The sequence below is a fragment of the Cydia amplana genome, chromosome 13 (genome assembly GCF_948474715.1).
Source record: "Cydia amplana chromosome 13, ilCydAmpl1.1, whole genome shotgun sequence".
Classification (NCBI taxonomy): Eukaryota; Metazoa; Arthropoda; class Insecta; order Lepidoptera; family Tortricidae; genus Cydia; species Cydia amplana.
In genome coordinates, this window is record NC_086081.1 from 14052625 (window position 1) to 14067781 (window position 15157).

Consider the following 15157-nt stretch of genomic DNA (forward strand, 5'->3'; position numbering starts at 1 on the left):
CCCTTTTATTTTCTTTCGCTTTCATAATAATTATATTTCTAGCTCTCGCAATTTAGAGAGGTAAAAGGAACGAAATATTAATAAAATAAATTAATTAAAAATTAAAAAACACAACTGCAGTTTAAAATCGAACTGAAAAGCTAAAAATAATTTTTAGTTATGTTAGGTACTCAACTTAATGAATGTAAAATACAATATAAGTGTTCAGTCCGGGTCATAAACAGCAAACGGAAAAGTTTAGGCTCATTTAGGATCGTGACTGTACCTGTATATTTTATTTCGATTGCAGTCGGGGACCTGTGAATGGGAAAATTTCAATATATCAAGGTCCCCGACTGCAATAGAAATAAAATATGCAGGTACAGTCACGATCCTAAATGAGCCTAAACTTTTCCGTTTGCTGTTTATGACCCGGACTGAACACTTATATTGTATTTTACATTCATTAAGTTGAGTACCTAACATAACTAAAAATTATTTTTAGCTTTTCAGTTCGATTTTAAACTGCAGTTGTGTTTTTTAATTTTTAATTAATTTATTTTATTTTATACATTTTAGTGACCATACAAACCAACCACATTTTTTATGATTTAAGGAAATTTAGTTGCTTGAAGGAGCTTTCATCATGTTGATCTTTGATATGTTAGCATAAAACGTGCTTAAAAACCTAAATAGGTCGGACCCAAAAACCAGACGTATTTAAAAGTGCTATGGCTTAATATCTCTGTAACTACATAATTATTTCCTATTAGTTGGCTTTCGGCCTTCGCAATTAAGATACTTGGGGAAGCTGCAGAATGCGTGCACCTTTCTTACGCTCCGGGCCTTCGGCCCTACGCGAAGCTCGGCCTTCGGCCTTCGCAATTAAGATACTTGGGGAAGCTGCAGAAAGTATGCACCTTTCTTACGCTCCGGGCCTTCGGCCCTACGCGAAGCTCGGCCTTCGGCCTTCGCGATTGAGAAACTTGGGGAAGTTACATAAAGGGTGCACCTTTCTTACGCTCCGGGTCTTCGGCCCTACGCGAAGCTCGGCCTTCGGCCGTCGCAATTAAGATACTTGGGGAAGCTGCAGAAAGCATGCACCTTTCTTACGCTCCGGGCCTTCGGCTCTACGCGAAGCTCGGCCTTCGGCCTTCGCTATTGAGAAACTTGGGGAAGTTACATAAAACGTGCACCTTTCTTACGCTCCGGGTCTTCGGCCCTACGCGAAGCTCGGCCTTCGGCCTTCGCAATTAAGATACTTGGGAAAGCTGCAAAAACCGTGAACCTTTCTTACTCTCCGGGCCTTTGACCCTACGCGAAGCTCGGCCTTCAGCCTTCGCAATTAAGGAACTTGGGGAAGCTGCAAAAACCATGCACCTTTCTTACGCTCCGGGCCCTCGGCCCTACGCGAAGCTCGGCCTTCGGCCTTCTCGATTGGGACACTTGGGGAAGCTACAGAGAGCGTGCACCTTTCTTACGCTCCGGGCTTTCGGCCCTACGCGAAGCTCGGCCTTCGGCCTTCGCAATTAAGATACTTGGGGAAGCTGCAGAAAGCATGCACCTTTCTTACGCTCCGGGCCTTCGGCCTTACGCGAAGCTCGGCCTTCGGCCTTCGCGATTGAGAAACTTGGGGAAGCTACAGAGAGCGTGCACCTTTCTTACGCTCCGGGCCTTTGACCCTACGCGAAGCTCGGCCTTCGGCCTTCGCAATTGAGGAACTTGGGGAAGCTGCAAAAACCATGCACCTTTCTTACGCTCCGGGCCTTCGGCCCTACGCGAAGCTGGGCCTTCGGCCTTCGCGATTGGGAATCTTGGGGAAGCTACAGAGAGTGTGCACCTTGCTTACGCTCTGGGCCTTCGGCCCTACGCGAAGCTTGGCCTTCGGCTTTCGCAATTGAGTTATTGGGGAAGCTGCAAAAACCGTGGACCTTTCTTACGCTCCGGGCCTTCGGCCCTACGCGAAGCTCGGCCTTCGGCCTTCGCAATTAAGATACTTTGGGAAGTTACAGGAAGCACGCACCTGCCTTACGCTTCGGACCGTCGGCCATATGCGGAATTCGGCCTTCGGCCTTCGTAATTAAAATACTCTGGTAAGTTGCAGGAAGAGCCCATCTATCTCAAGCTCCCAGTTTTTGCCCCCTACGCGGAGCTCGGCCTTCGTAATTAATATTCTTGGGAAATTTGGAAGCGCGCACCGAGCCTGTCTTATGCTCCGGGCCTTCAACCCTACGCGGAGCTCGGCTTTCGACCTTTGCAATTTGAATACTCGGGGAAGTTGCAGGAAGAGCCCATCTGCCGTACGCTCCGGGCCGTCATCCCTACGTAGAGCTCGGCCTTCGGTCTGACACTTTTACACCTTGTTCCGTCAAAGTGGGTGCAGAGTTATATCTGAAGACGGACTCTACAATCTCAGACTCTCTACAAAGAACTTTTACACTTTTCTATTCCTTTAGCGCAATTTAGAACATATTGGCTTGGTTTCAAAACAAGTAAAATATGATTAATATAATACCTACCTATGTATAATTTTTTTTATGACCAGCGGTCAAGCCACTTCCTTTGAATATCCCAACAATAGGATAATATTTGGTTTTATAAGATTAGCTTTTCTTAACATATTTTGTGAATTCTTACTTTCTCGAAATTAGACTTAAACCCTCATATTGTATATATATTATTGATCGTCTTTCAAAGCGCTTCATTTTGATGCCCTACTCGATGGGTTTGCAAGATATTTTTTTATAAATGTTTCGCAATATGGCGTATTTAGTCCGCCATATTGTTTTTATAATGACGTCATATAGCCTATGTCACTCGGGATGACGTAAGGATTCTAATGATACATCATACATCTAAATCGGTTCAGGCATTTAGCTGCTAGGGTGGAACAAAGAAACTTACATACCCACAAACATGAACGCTGAAAACAATACACTCCTTTTTTTGGGCAGTCGTGTAATAAATGGAATTATGCAATTTGCTCACATAGGTAAAAACATCTGGAAAAACATATAAAGACTCAAAAATGCGCGTTTTCCCAGAGATAAGATCTAGCTAGCTCGATTTTTCGCCCCCGAAAACCCCCATATAGGTATATCAAATTTCATCGAAATCGTTAGAGCCATTTCCGAGATCCCCGAAATATTTAAATTGCTCGTTTAAAGGTATAAGATTACCAAGAAAATAAGCATAATCGCCCGAACTCGTCAAGGCAATGCGAATAAAAGGCAGGTGACTCGAAGTGTTCAAAGGCATTGAGTGAGTTTTGGCAGCGATCGTCGTGTATTGTGTACAAATTGTACAATGTACCTACTCGTAACATTATGTGGGGATTTATATTGATGCCTGAAAGCAATGATTTATAACTCAAGATACGTTATAGGCGTTCCAAAATTGAAGCGCTTAACTTGTGACAAATTGGACAAGTTGCCTTTAGTCGCGGCTGGACAAGCGAGAAATGTGCACGTGCTAACGAGCTCCCGCACACCGAAAGCGAAAGAGACGATCTTATGTTTAACAACGAGTGTGTCAAACATGGATGGAATGAGCAAATTAATCAAAAATAACAGATTTCTTCGTAGGCACAGAAATAAATATGGAAGTATTTTTTGTGCTCCATAAGTATGAGTATAACCTATCTTTGGTCATACAATATCATTACCTGAAAGGTAAAGTGCAGATGCTTAGTTTCAGTAATGTCTATAGTTTGAATGTGTATAATATGAACGGGGTAAATTCTAATAACTCGAGTCAAGATAGGTAGTGAATTGGCTATATTCGGAATTATCCCTTCTCTACCTTGTTTAGGTTAGCTTAACTTTGTTTAGGATTGCGTAGGTATTTATGAGCGTATTTTTTTTGGAATTGTCTATTAAATAAAATAGACCATAATAATATGAGATATCTTAAATAATAAAAAATATAATAATTGAAATTAATTAACCTATGAAATTGAGTTTTCAATATTCATGTAAAAAGTCTGGTTATTTATTATTTTTGATAAAAAAAATCTTTTATTCCACCAAACCTCAATACTCATATTTTTACAAATTACAAAATGTTAATCTTGCATTTTCTGTAGAATTTAAATAGTAAGTAATATGCAATTTGAAAGATTTTTGATATAATATAAAATCATAAAAAAGTAACTTTTAAATTATCATATTAACATCAACTTGTAAATCAAAGTTCAGTCCAATAAAACCTGTAAAAGATAATGCCTACAGAATTAAAAATATTTTGACTGACATTTTTTCACATTCTAATATTTCAATTTAAAACCTTTGATGTCGGCATCGGCAAAGTCCCTAGCCGGATAAAAATGTATCGAATTGTCATGGAATCTACATATGTATGCAGAATTCGGTACAATGGGATAAGGCAGAATAGGTCTGGATCCATCGAGATTGTATTACGAACGGACGGGAACCGAAATACCTACTCGTAATGATAGGTACGAGTATAACAAGATTATTTATTCCTTCGTGATCGTATACGGAATTTTACAAATAGGCTTTTTTAGGTATTGGCACCCGAGTTGAAGTCACGGTTAGGTACAACATTTCATAATTATGGAATTTTAAAATAGGGATAATTACATTAATGACACATTAAGATATAAAGCAATCAAATATATTCTTAGCTAAATAATCGGCCAAAAGTAGAAGGAAGACGTACAACCAAAGGAAATCCCAAAATAAGGTGGTTCAACCGCGGATCAGATATTTCAGATAACCGTCCGGTATTAATTCCGTCTACTCGTACGGATTACTCGCACACTAGACGATGCAAACCTTATGTTGTTACGGCTTACGGCCCGCCAATGTGGGCTAAAATTCGGCTCTCATTGACATAGAAACCAAAGTTGTTATTTAATTATCAATTTTTTAAAATTGAAATACTTTTTGCCCAGCATTGGGTAACTTTTGAATTTGGGATGATATGGCATAGTGTCGAGTTATGTTTTTTTTTCGACAAAAATGTATGGAGCAGGAAATTTCTTTTTTACAAAAACCGCAAAACAAACCGTATTAATATCCTTGGAGATGGTTATAGGTACTACGAATTATTTGTGATTTTTTGGCATACTACATATTTCCGTCACGAGTGCGTTTTTTTCAATGGTTAATTGTTTCAATGGAAAAGTGGTAAAAACAGAATTTGACATTTTAGAGTTGAATTTATTCACTCCTTAATAATTGTATGTGGTAGGAGTGAGTTTTATTCAGTGGTTCGAAAACGATCCAATGGGCATATATGGGTTAAGGTAGTTATAAATAGTAACTGTTAATGTTTATACGCTATTCAGTTGTTTAAAGTAATACAGTAAGAAGTACAGGACGATTCATAAGTTTAGAATTCATCAATATTTTATAGACACTCGGCGCCAATGTAAAACAAAATTAATTTACCGAACGATTATAACTTAACATGGAAAAACTGCCGTATTCGAACTTCAATATATTCACAAGAGACGACACGTACTAGATCCATTCTAGATACGTTATAGTTTAGATTTCAACTAGTTCTCTTTTGCAGCTCAATTCGGGCAACCAATGTCACTTTTACGTTAGATAGAGTTAGATATCTATTAGATGTGAATTGGATCTCTAAGTCACTCTCAAAAATGAATCATCGGATGATGTATTTGGGCGCCGATTAAAGGAACTTTTATTGAATAAAACCCTCTACCCAATATAAGGAATAAAATCTTGACTGTCTAATTTTTTTAATAAGTATTTTTATTTTTTATTAATTAGTAGATTGACATATACATAGTTGCTTTTTCTCCTATTATTGTAACATATTAATTTTGAGTTTTTGACATTACCTAGGCTAGTCGTATCTTAAATATTTTATAATTATTTTGGACATTTTTATTTTTTATATTCTTAATTAATTTGACTGATTTTTACTTTACTGTTTACTCATTTCTATTTTATAGAAAGTGGTCGTTTTATATTATATTACTGTTTTATTTTTTAGATTATTATTCTATTAATTATTATTATTGATATTGTGTTGTAACGATCTTTTTGTGAATGCATTTTATTTTGACATGTAAAATTTAATGTACATTTTCAATAAGAAATAAATTAATCTAATCTAATCTATCTTGTGGAAATCGTTCAAGAGTATCTCCAGAATCGCGGAAATGTCAAATTTGACAGGTTAGATCCTCAAATTATCGTTATCGTATCTTGGTGATGTCTAAAAGATATCTTATAGATATCTATTTCAAAATCCGAATCGGGCCCATATTAGTATATTCAGTCTTCGGTATTATAGTATTCGAGTTCCATTAGTGATAGGTATAAATATAAACTTAATCCGTTTCAAAAATTCAGCAGTAACGCTGCAACAGTAAAGCTGCTGCATCCAAAACTCACTTCAATGTCACGTTTAAGAAAACAATATAATTTAACCTATTTGCATAAACAATACGATCAAAATGCAAAACAACTCCAAGAATTAAAAGCTTTCGAAGCTCGTCCGACATGCGAGAGCTTTTTGTGATAATGAATTTGCTAGCCGAACGTGATCGAAAGCTTTCACGAAGCTCGGAACGGATCGCGGGCTTTCAAAGTTGTTGATAGATTTAAACACTGCAGTTTGCAAACTGAATATGCCGGTTGTTTTTTGGTCAGTATTTTGTTTTATATTTGAGGTGAGAAAAAAATAATATCCAGCTTAGGTTAATACTCTTACAGAATGGTAAAAGCTTTTGAAAATAAAATAGCCGGAAACACTGTAGTAACTTCTATAAATACTATTTGGTAAGATTAAGTGTTAATGAAAAAAGGATTTATGTTTTTTTCCGTTACTTTTATATTTCTCTTTACATTTTCAGAAAAAAAATGTGTGTACAAATTGTACAGTCACCTGCAATAATATTTTACACTTCGAAGGCCGCAAAAATATATGACACGCTCCTATGGCTCTAGAAATAAGATAATGTCAGATATTTTTGCGGCCTCCGTTGTGTAATATATTATTGCAAGTGACTGTACCTACATTAGTCATTTGAGACCAGATTATTTGGTAGCGTCCTCAAATTTACGGCTAGACACGACGTTTGTCTATGTATAAAAATCTTATCTTTTTGTTCTTTTGAGTCATGTATAAAGATGCTGCGTTATCTTAAAAAAACAATTTACAGTTTAGATAAACCAAGTAGGTATTTACTTACCCAATTTCAATAGGTAGCGATACTTAATTACACATAGGTATATGAAATTTAAATTTAAATTCTTATAGGACTTGAGATTGTTTGATTCACAAAGACCGTAGTAAGTATTCTAAACGACGAATGAATTAAGACTTATATTAAAGGACTCGGGTTGTTTTCCAACTCCATCCGCCAGCGGCCTTTTCGTTGAAGACCGTTAAACATAGTTTCATGATGGTGGTAATTTTGAGTCGCCATCACCAGACCATTAACGCAGGACTCTTGTTACACCGTACCCTTTTCAACATCCAGGCAATGTAGTTTTCATAAATTCACCCATACCACACGGCGCATGCCGAGAGACGTGAACAATAAACTTACTTCTTACTTTTCTTCTTGCACCATTTTTATTACATCTCTGTTATAAAAGTCTCTCCCTATGGTTGACCGATAGAGAATGCCTTTAGGCATTAAGTCCGCCATGTGTAAATTGTTTTTGTATCTTGTGCAAATAAATAAAGGTACCGACTATACCAGCATAATATAGCAATGCGGCGTAACATTGCTGCCGACTGCACTGTCGCAAAATAGTCGTCGCTGGCATTTGCGGCAGAAATGGAGTCATTATTAGTGCATTACATATACTTACGCTACTACAATATAGTATAGTCGTTAGTTTTCAAGCTGGCCCTTAAAGCTAACACTTTGTATATTGTAAGTAAAACCGAACGTGCTACTACCTGCTAAACAAAAGGTTCGGTCATTGGTGTATAATTCTAATTGGAACCTGACTATGGGCTAGTCCAACGCCCAGAAAACCGTGTTAGTGCGCTCCGATATCGCCCCTTTGTTAAGAATCTCGATCACACATTTTAGACTGGTTCTGCAGCGTAGAAGGACCACTCAGCCTCGCAAAATACTTTTAATTTGTTCTGTCAAATGATTTAGGATCGAAACAAACACTTTCTTTTAGAATGACGCACGGACTACGTCTCACAGGATATAGTAATGAAGACTATATTTTTTCACAATATAGGTAGTCTGAAAATTATCCATGCGAGCTGCCACAAACATGCCCAATGCAGAGCACCTGCTAGGCACTCCCATCAGAGGGTCTACCGCGAGCACCGAAGTTCGCCAATTGCGGGCACTCTCACTCAAATTACGCCTTCATTGGAGTAAAAGAGAAAGATGCTCGCAATTCGCGAACTTCGGTGTTCACAGTAGGCCCTTAGCATTCTAAAAGCATTGTTTAAGCCGTTCGGAACGGTGTATACATCTCTCATAACCCAGATCCCGCGATGCGTGAAACGCGCTCCGGTTCCAGCCGCTGCTGCATTCCAATTAGTCTGCTTTCATCTCAGAAGCCTGGATAATAACCAAGGAATATAGAAATGACTATGAATGCTGATGAACGTACAGCCGGCTGCATTATTATTGGATAAATCGTCAACAATATTTGAAGTTCTCGCCAAAACACACCAATAGATTATAGGCCCCGTGCAGGAACTATAGGGGGCAACATAGGAGCTGTCAGATTTTTGGCGCGAGGCGTAAATGTATCGTTTATGCTTCCGATGTAGCCCACAAGATGGCAGAACCTACTATGCACAAGGAAACATACCGATGAGAACGGTAGATGATAGCATTTGCTTTGGCAATGTACATGTGCACATACGTTTCCGATTCAGACCCTCCAACGCGCACAGTCCCTATCTCAATATTTGTATTTTTGCTAAAATTAGTATTGCTAGGGTAAGATGTACGCGGCTGCGGTGAAGTAGGTACATGTCTAATGTTTGCCAGAGTTTCTGATCATGGCTCGCAGCAGAAACACCATAGTCAAAATATGTGGCTTGGCCGATTTGTTACTATTGTATAGCAGAAAAGTAATATAATGAACAATGAATACATTTTTCACCTTACGTCCATGTGACGGTAGCAATACGACCAAGACACAAACTTTGACTAAGCTGTAGAGTTTGTTAAGTTAGGGCTTGTAGAGTTACTCTACATGAAATCTGATATTTTTTGACAGTGCGAGCCATATGGTCTCGTCATGGCAACATCTGACATAAAAATGTCATGACTATGAAAAACAATCCCACAATTTTGTGGAATTGTTTTTCATAGTCATTAAGCATATGCTTTATACTCAAATAAAAAAAAAAACAAAAAGAAACGCTATATCTTAAAGGTTTTTTCAGTCGTCATAATTTTATTATTGGTCTGTGCATATAAAATATAATCAGGCCAGCGTCAATCAGATGCACAGTTTGTTATGAGACCATTATAACGTCTGACGTGAATTCGACGCGACGCGATTCTTGATGCATTCCAATTAGGTGCACTTGCAGTTTGAATATGCACTTTGCATTTATATGCAACCAGTGTTGAGCGGTATCTTTAGTTTATTGCTCTTGGATTTGCAGGGGAAAAATATAAGATTTGCAGGTTTAATAAGTTTTTGGCAAAAATTTCATTTTTGGTACAAGCTTTTATCGCTGACTGTACTTTTCTTTAGACAGTCAACTAATACTCATCGAGACAATTCTAAAAACTCCTAACACAATTAGGTTGCGTTGTTTCATCACAGAGTTCCTATGGCCACCTCCTGTCTCCATCTGATGATTTTGACACTACGGGCTTCATGCTAAAGGGTTTGCTTCATGAAAATGTTTTAAAAACGTGTCATGTGTAATGTCATTTTAACAAAACGGGACGCACCTGGTTCATTAAAAAACATTTCAAGATTTAAGTAAACAGCTTCACATCTCATTACACCAACTTTATACTGCTAATATTCCCTGATCTCATGTCATTAAGTCCTTAGAATCGAGATTAAAATGTCTGCGATTTTCGAAGAATCTTCAACGAGCGTAATATTCGCAGTATTCGTAATATGAGGCAATAAAACTACTAACTTATATTAATATGATTATTGCTTAGGTCCTTGAAGCTTTTAATATTTTATTTAACGAGAAAGAATTTACAATTATTTTAGTAGTAGGTAAAACATTTTCTTGTATAAAAATAAAATAAAAATAAGATTATTTTCCATCGAACGTGTAGATAGATATATATGGCTCTAAATAGATTAATTTTATGATTTGCGCTTATATCAGTATAACGTCATTATTTTGTCATTACTTCAAAAATATCAAACTTTTCTAATAACTTCATTATCTTCCGTCATTATTTCTGTCATTTCTGATTCGTGAGAGGATCAATTCACTGTCAATAGTAATGCCATTTCTAGTATCATTACTTTACATAACTCAAATACTGAAGCAAGATATTTAAATAACTACATTACTTACCGCCATTCCTTCATGCCAATCCCTACACTATCACTAAAAATGAAATTTCTACAAAGTAATGACATTATTCATGAAGTGCCGGGCCCGTAATTAGGTACCACAAAATAATTATGGTGAACATAGATAAATAATTATTTTCACGAATCGGTAGGCGTACCTCTCAAGGAATATATTATTTACTCTAGCATTGGCAAAACAGATAATTGTATAAGGAACTATGCCACACAGAAAGCAGGCGAAATCAAGGCAAGTGGATTGATTTCTTGAATGTCAGTCATTAGAGTGATTAACTTAATTGTTTTGTTTGTTCGCCGTGCCTTTCACAAACAACTGTATTTTGTAAGGGAATACAAAATAATGTAGGCCGCGAAAATATAAAGAAATATTTGGGAGATGATTTTACATCGTACACAATAATGTACTAATATTATAAATGCGAAAGTAACTCTGTTTGTCTGTTGACGACTCTTCACGCTTAAACCGCTGAACCGATTTAGATGAAATTTGGCATGGAGATAGTTTGAGTCCTGGGAAAGGAAATAGGATAGTTATTATCACGAAAATCGTTATTCCACGCAAAGTCGCGGGCAGAAACTAGTACAACGATAAGTGCGAGTCGGACAATGGTTATCTGAAAGGTTCACTATTACTTATTTTAGTAACTAAACTGTGATATTATGTGAACACAATTTCCGTGTTTGAAAAATAAAGGGCCTACTGAGTACTGAGTGTAGGTAAGTAGGGGAAACTGGGGAGGGTTGATCACCCCTTTTATTTTTAGCAAAAATTTTCTTAACTATTGGCTGTTTTGAAAAACTTTATAGACCATACGATTCAGAATTTATCTGTTCATCAATAGTTTGAATTAGAACAGATTTGTGCAATAAATTAGACCATTATTTAATGAAAACCCATACTGTAGACTTTTACCATGTGTCCCCTATATTAGGGAGACTTGTTTACCCCTAATTGGGAGCCTTGATCCTAGGGGGATCAAGTGTCCCTGGTTCTTGGGACACATGGTAAACAGATTTTTACCATGTCTCCCCATACCAGATTCTCATTTACTATATAACTCGGATCGCTATTAGTAATGCATCTAGAATTTGGAAAACACACAGCAAACATATATATATTGTATCTTCCATACTTTGAGGTTGTATTTCTGGTTATCAGATGTGTTAGTCCGATGGGATCAAGTCTTCCATATTTGGGGACACTTGGTAAAAAGATTTTAAGCGGAAATGCCATACTTCGAGGGTTGTATCTACATTAATTTATTAACTTTACCTACAGGAAATTAATATATTAAGGTATGAAACACATAATAATCCATAATCTTATGATTTTAAAATACAATGTAATTGTATTTTCCATACAACAACATAAAATTTGGAATCAATTTTTGTACCAACAAAAGTAAAAAAAAATCAGAAATTAAAGTTATAAACAAAAAAAATTCTTGTAACAAGCAAGCTAAAGCTTTTAAAGTTCTTTTTAATGTATTTTTAGCTTCAGATACAGCATATTTTTATTTTCTACTGGTTTTTTACCCTTCTCTGGTCGTTATTATTTACTAAAAGTTTATAAATTTACCACGCACGTTTTGAGGACGGTGCTTGAGCTGCATAATCCTAAAATCCTTTCTACGGACCGTCGTCGGTTCTATAGTATAAAAGTTCGGAGGGCCATTGAAATTGCATCTCATCCGTTAAAACAAATATCGTTCGGTTGAAAAACCAAATATAGTTATGAGTGTTGTTTGTCGATCCCGGAACATCCCTAGTGTGTAAAACGTTTAAGTTGATAAATAAGACCAAGTGCGGATAGTTCGTAAAATGTCGATGTCAACTTTAGTCAGTCTTTTCCGAGACCACGGGGACAATTCCGTTTTCGAAACGTCGGAGGTATAATTGAAAACTAAATTATACAATTAATAAACAATAATGAGTCAACCTTGAAAATTTTAATCAGTGTTTCTCTGGTCGCACTTTCGCGGCATGATTTCCAAAAGAAAAGAAAATATTTATGATAGCTTATGAATCATTTTGTAAGTAGATTGATTACAAGGTGTACTTGATCCATGTGGGGGTGACATGATCCCGGAATCATATCTCCCCTGGAGAAAAAGACTAAGTCTCCCCAAACATAGCAAGATTATAAAACGTGCCGTACTCGAAACTTGTGTTCGCGTATTTCAATGTAATCCAAGTTAATCATCACTTCAATAAACAACAAATAAAATAAGCACACTCACTAACATCATTTCCATCCCATGCTATAAAATAAATCCACGTAAAGCTTACCGAAAATGTAATATAATACGCAGAAAATCTTTTACCGTCCGCCATTTTTAAACCACTGACTTCTTCGATACAGCGCCATGACAGAACGTGAAGTTAGGAACGAATGAATGAGTGTTACTAGCGTAAAAAAATGTATTTCGTTTGGTTTAATAAAAAATGAAGTTTACCAAGTGTCCCCTAGGGATCGACCCTCCCCACCCTCACCTATTATTTGTCGATGATGCTCTCTCTCTCTCTCTCTCTCTTTCTCTCTCTTTAGCCCTTTCCTACCCTTCGGGTGTAGGCCTCCTTCATTTTACGCCATTCGTCACGGTTCTGTGCAACCTGGAGCCACCTCATCCCCGCAGTCCTTTTGATGTCATCGTCCAAACGCATAATATTGGGTCTTCTTTGAGGACGTTCTTCCCCCCATGGTCGCCACTCAAGTATTCGTTTACTCCACAAGTCGGTCTTTCGTGCCATATGACCAGCCCATTCCCACTTCCAACTGGTGATGAACACCAAACAAACCGATGATGCTACGGACTATAATGCATTGTACAGCAGAGTTCCGATCCTTGAAGGATGAAATTTTAACATCAGACGGTATTTCTAAAAAAATATGTCTCCGGCCTAACTGCCGCGACCCATATAAAATGTATGAAAAGAGTTAACTGCCACGACCACAGAATAACTAATAGACGACTCTTTTCATAAGACGCAACCATAGAAAATATAGTCTCAGATAATGACCCTAGACCCTAGAATGATTTTCACAAGCTCCTAAAATAAAAAGTTTTCATTTTAAATACCTACTTAACTTGTGTTGTTGTGTTTCTCGGTAACCACCTGTTGTTGTCGGTTCACCCGATCCGTGTTGACTGTTAGTTGTTGAGAACGTCAACAAAATGCCGACTTTTGTAAACAATTGACTGCTTTCTCTCATTGTATCGTTAAACCCGGGCTAAATAAGGATGTTGACGGCATTTTAAATAAATTATTTCTCACCACGCAAGAAATTAAGCACCAGGAAATTATTTGAAAAATTTAGAGCGCAGTTATTTTTTGCAACTATATATTTAATAAATTGGACAGAACTAAAATAAATAAATAGAATAGGTAACGTTTTTAATTTTTTTTGTGGCTAATCGTTTTTTAACAATTTCGAAAAAAGAAACTGGGCTATTTCGCTAAAGGAGCCTAGACTCCATTCTGCCATCCAACCATAGAGAAAAAAATACATAGAGTGCTCACTCCATACATCAGTTTTAGTACCAAAAAGACTATTAGCATCTAGCATCGAGTAGCGGAACTATCAGTACTGCTACTTGACAATAGATGTAGCACCGACCGGAAAGTCTTATGCTGTTGAGATAAGACTTTCCGGTCGGTGCTACATCTATTGTCAAGTAGCAGTACTGATAGTTCCGCTACTCGATGCTAGATGTAGACACTGAAATTAATAGTCTGAACTGATGTATGGAGTGAGCACTCTTGTCTTACTATATTTCTCTATGATCCAACCTAACCTCAAAAATTAGCGTGTCACTAGGTTTTACGGTGTCGCTAGGTAAAACAACAGAAACAATTGATGAAACGTATTACCTCTACCTATTAATATTTTGTATATCACATCACCCTTATATAATCATTCACATTATTACTACAGCTAAAACACTGGTCATTTCCAAGTATCTAAATAAGTAGGTATCGTTATTTTTATATTTTCAATTCAAAATAAAATATCACTTTAGTACGGACCTAGGTAATGATGTGCCATACTCAGGAATATTGCCTCAGGAACCGTGCCACAGATTATTATAAATATTATTGCAGATACGCCACCGTTGAAAAAAAAATGTTCCAAATATTTGTTGATAGTGAGCGGCACTACGACGTCTACGACACCGCTGATGCCAATTTCTAAGGAGCGTTCGGCGGGGCGTGCAGCGGGGCGTCGGGCTCACAAGTAAATTGAGCAGTGTGCACTAAGGCCGCTACCATACGCTTGCATTTGTTTAACATGCACGCCGCACGCCCCGCCCCGCTGCACGCCCAACTCGAGCGTCCACTCAGGCCTTACACTTAAGGGACGCAGGTATGCGTTGGAGGGAACAATCGATGATATTGCAATGTCATTCTGATCTGAAGTAATAATTATGTTTTTGTATTAATATGCAGATTTGGTTGGAATTAACTGTTTTTAATGTCTCAAAATGAACGTGTAGGAAACAATTTGTTTAATTATTTTGAATAATGTTACAATAATATAAATGGTTTTCCAAATTAATCAACAGTAATGTTAGTATTATTCCCAAAACATTAGAAACATAACATAAATAATGGTTTTCACACAATGGTCAATAGTAAATAAAAGGCAAATAGGTACATGAATTAATATA

General features: G+C 37.1%; 1 protein-coding gene and 1 long non-coding RNA gene across 2 annotated transcripts in view; both read right to left on the minus strand.

Moving 5' to 3' along the window:
* Nucleotides 1-15157, minus strand: part of LOC134653614 (uncharacterized) — a 356188-nt gene that overhangs the window by 137242 nt on the left and 203789 nt on the right. The gene's annotated exons all lie outside the window — the stretch shown is intronic.
* Nucleotides 1-15157, minus strand: part of LOC134653528 (ammonium transporter Rh type B-B-like) — a 67766-nt gene that overhangs the window by 35070 nt on the left and 17539 nt on the right. The window lies entirely within an intron of this gene.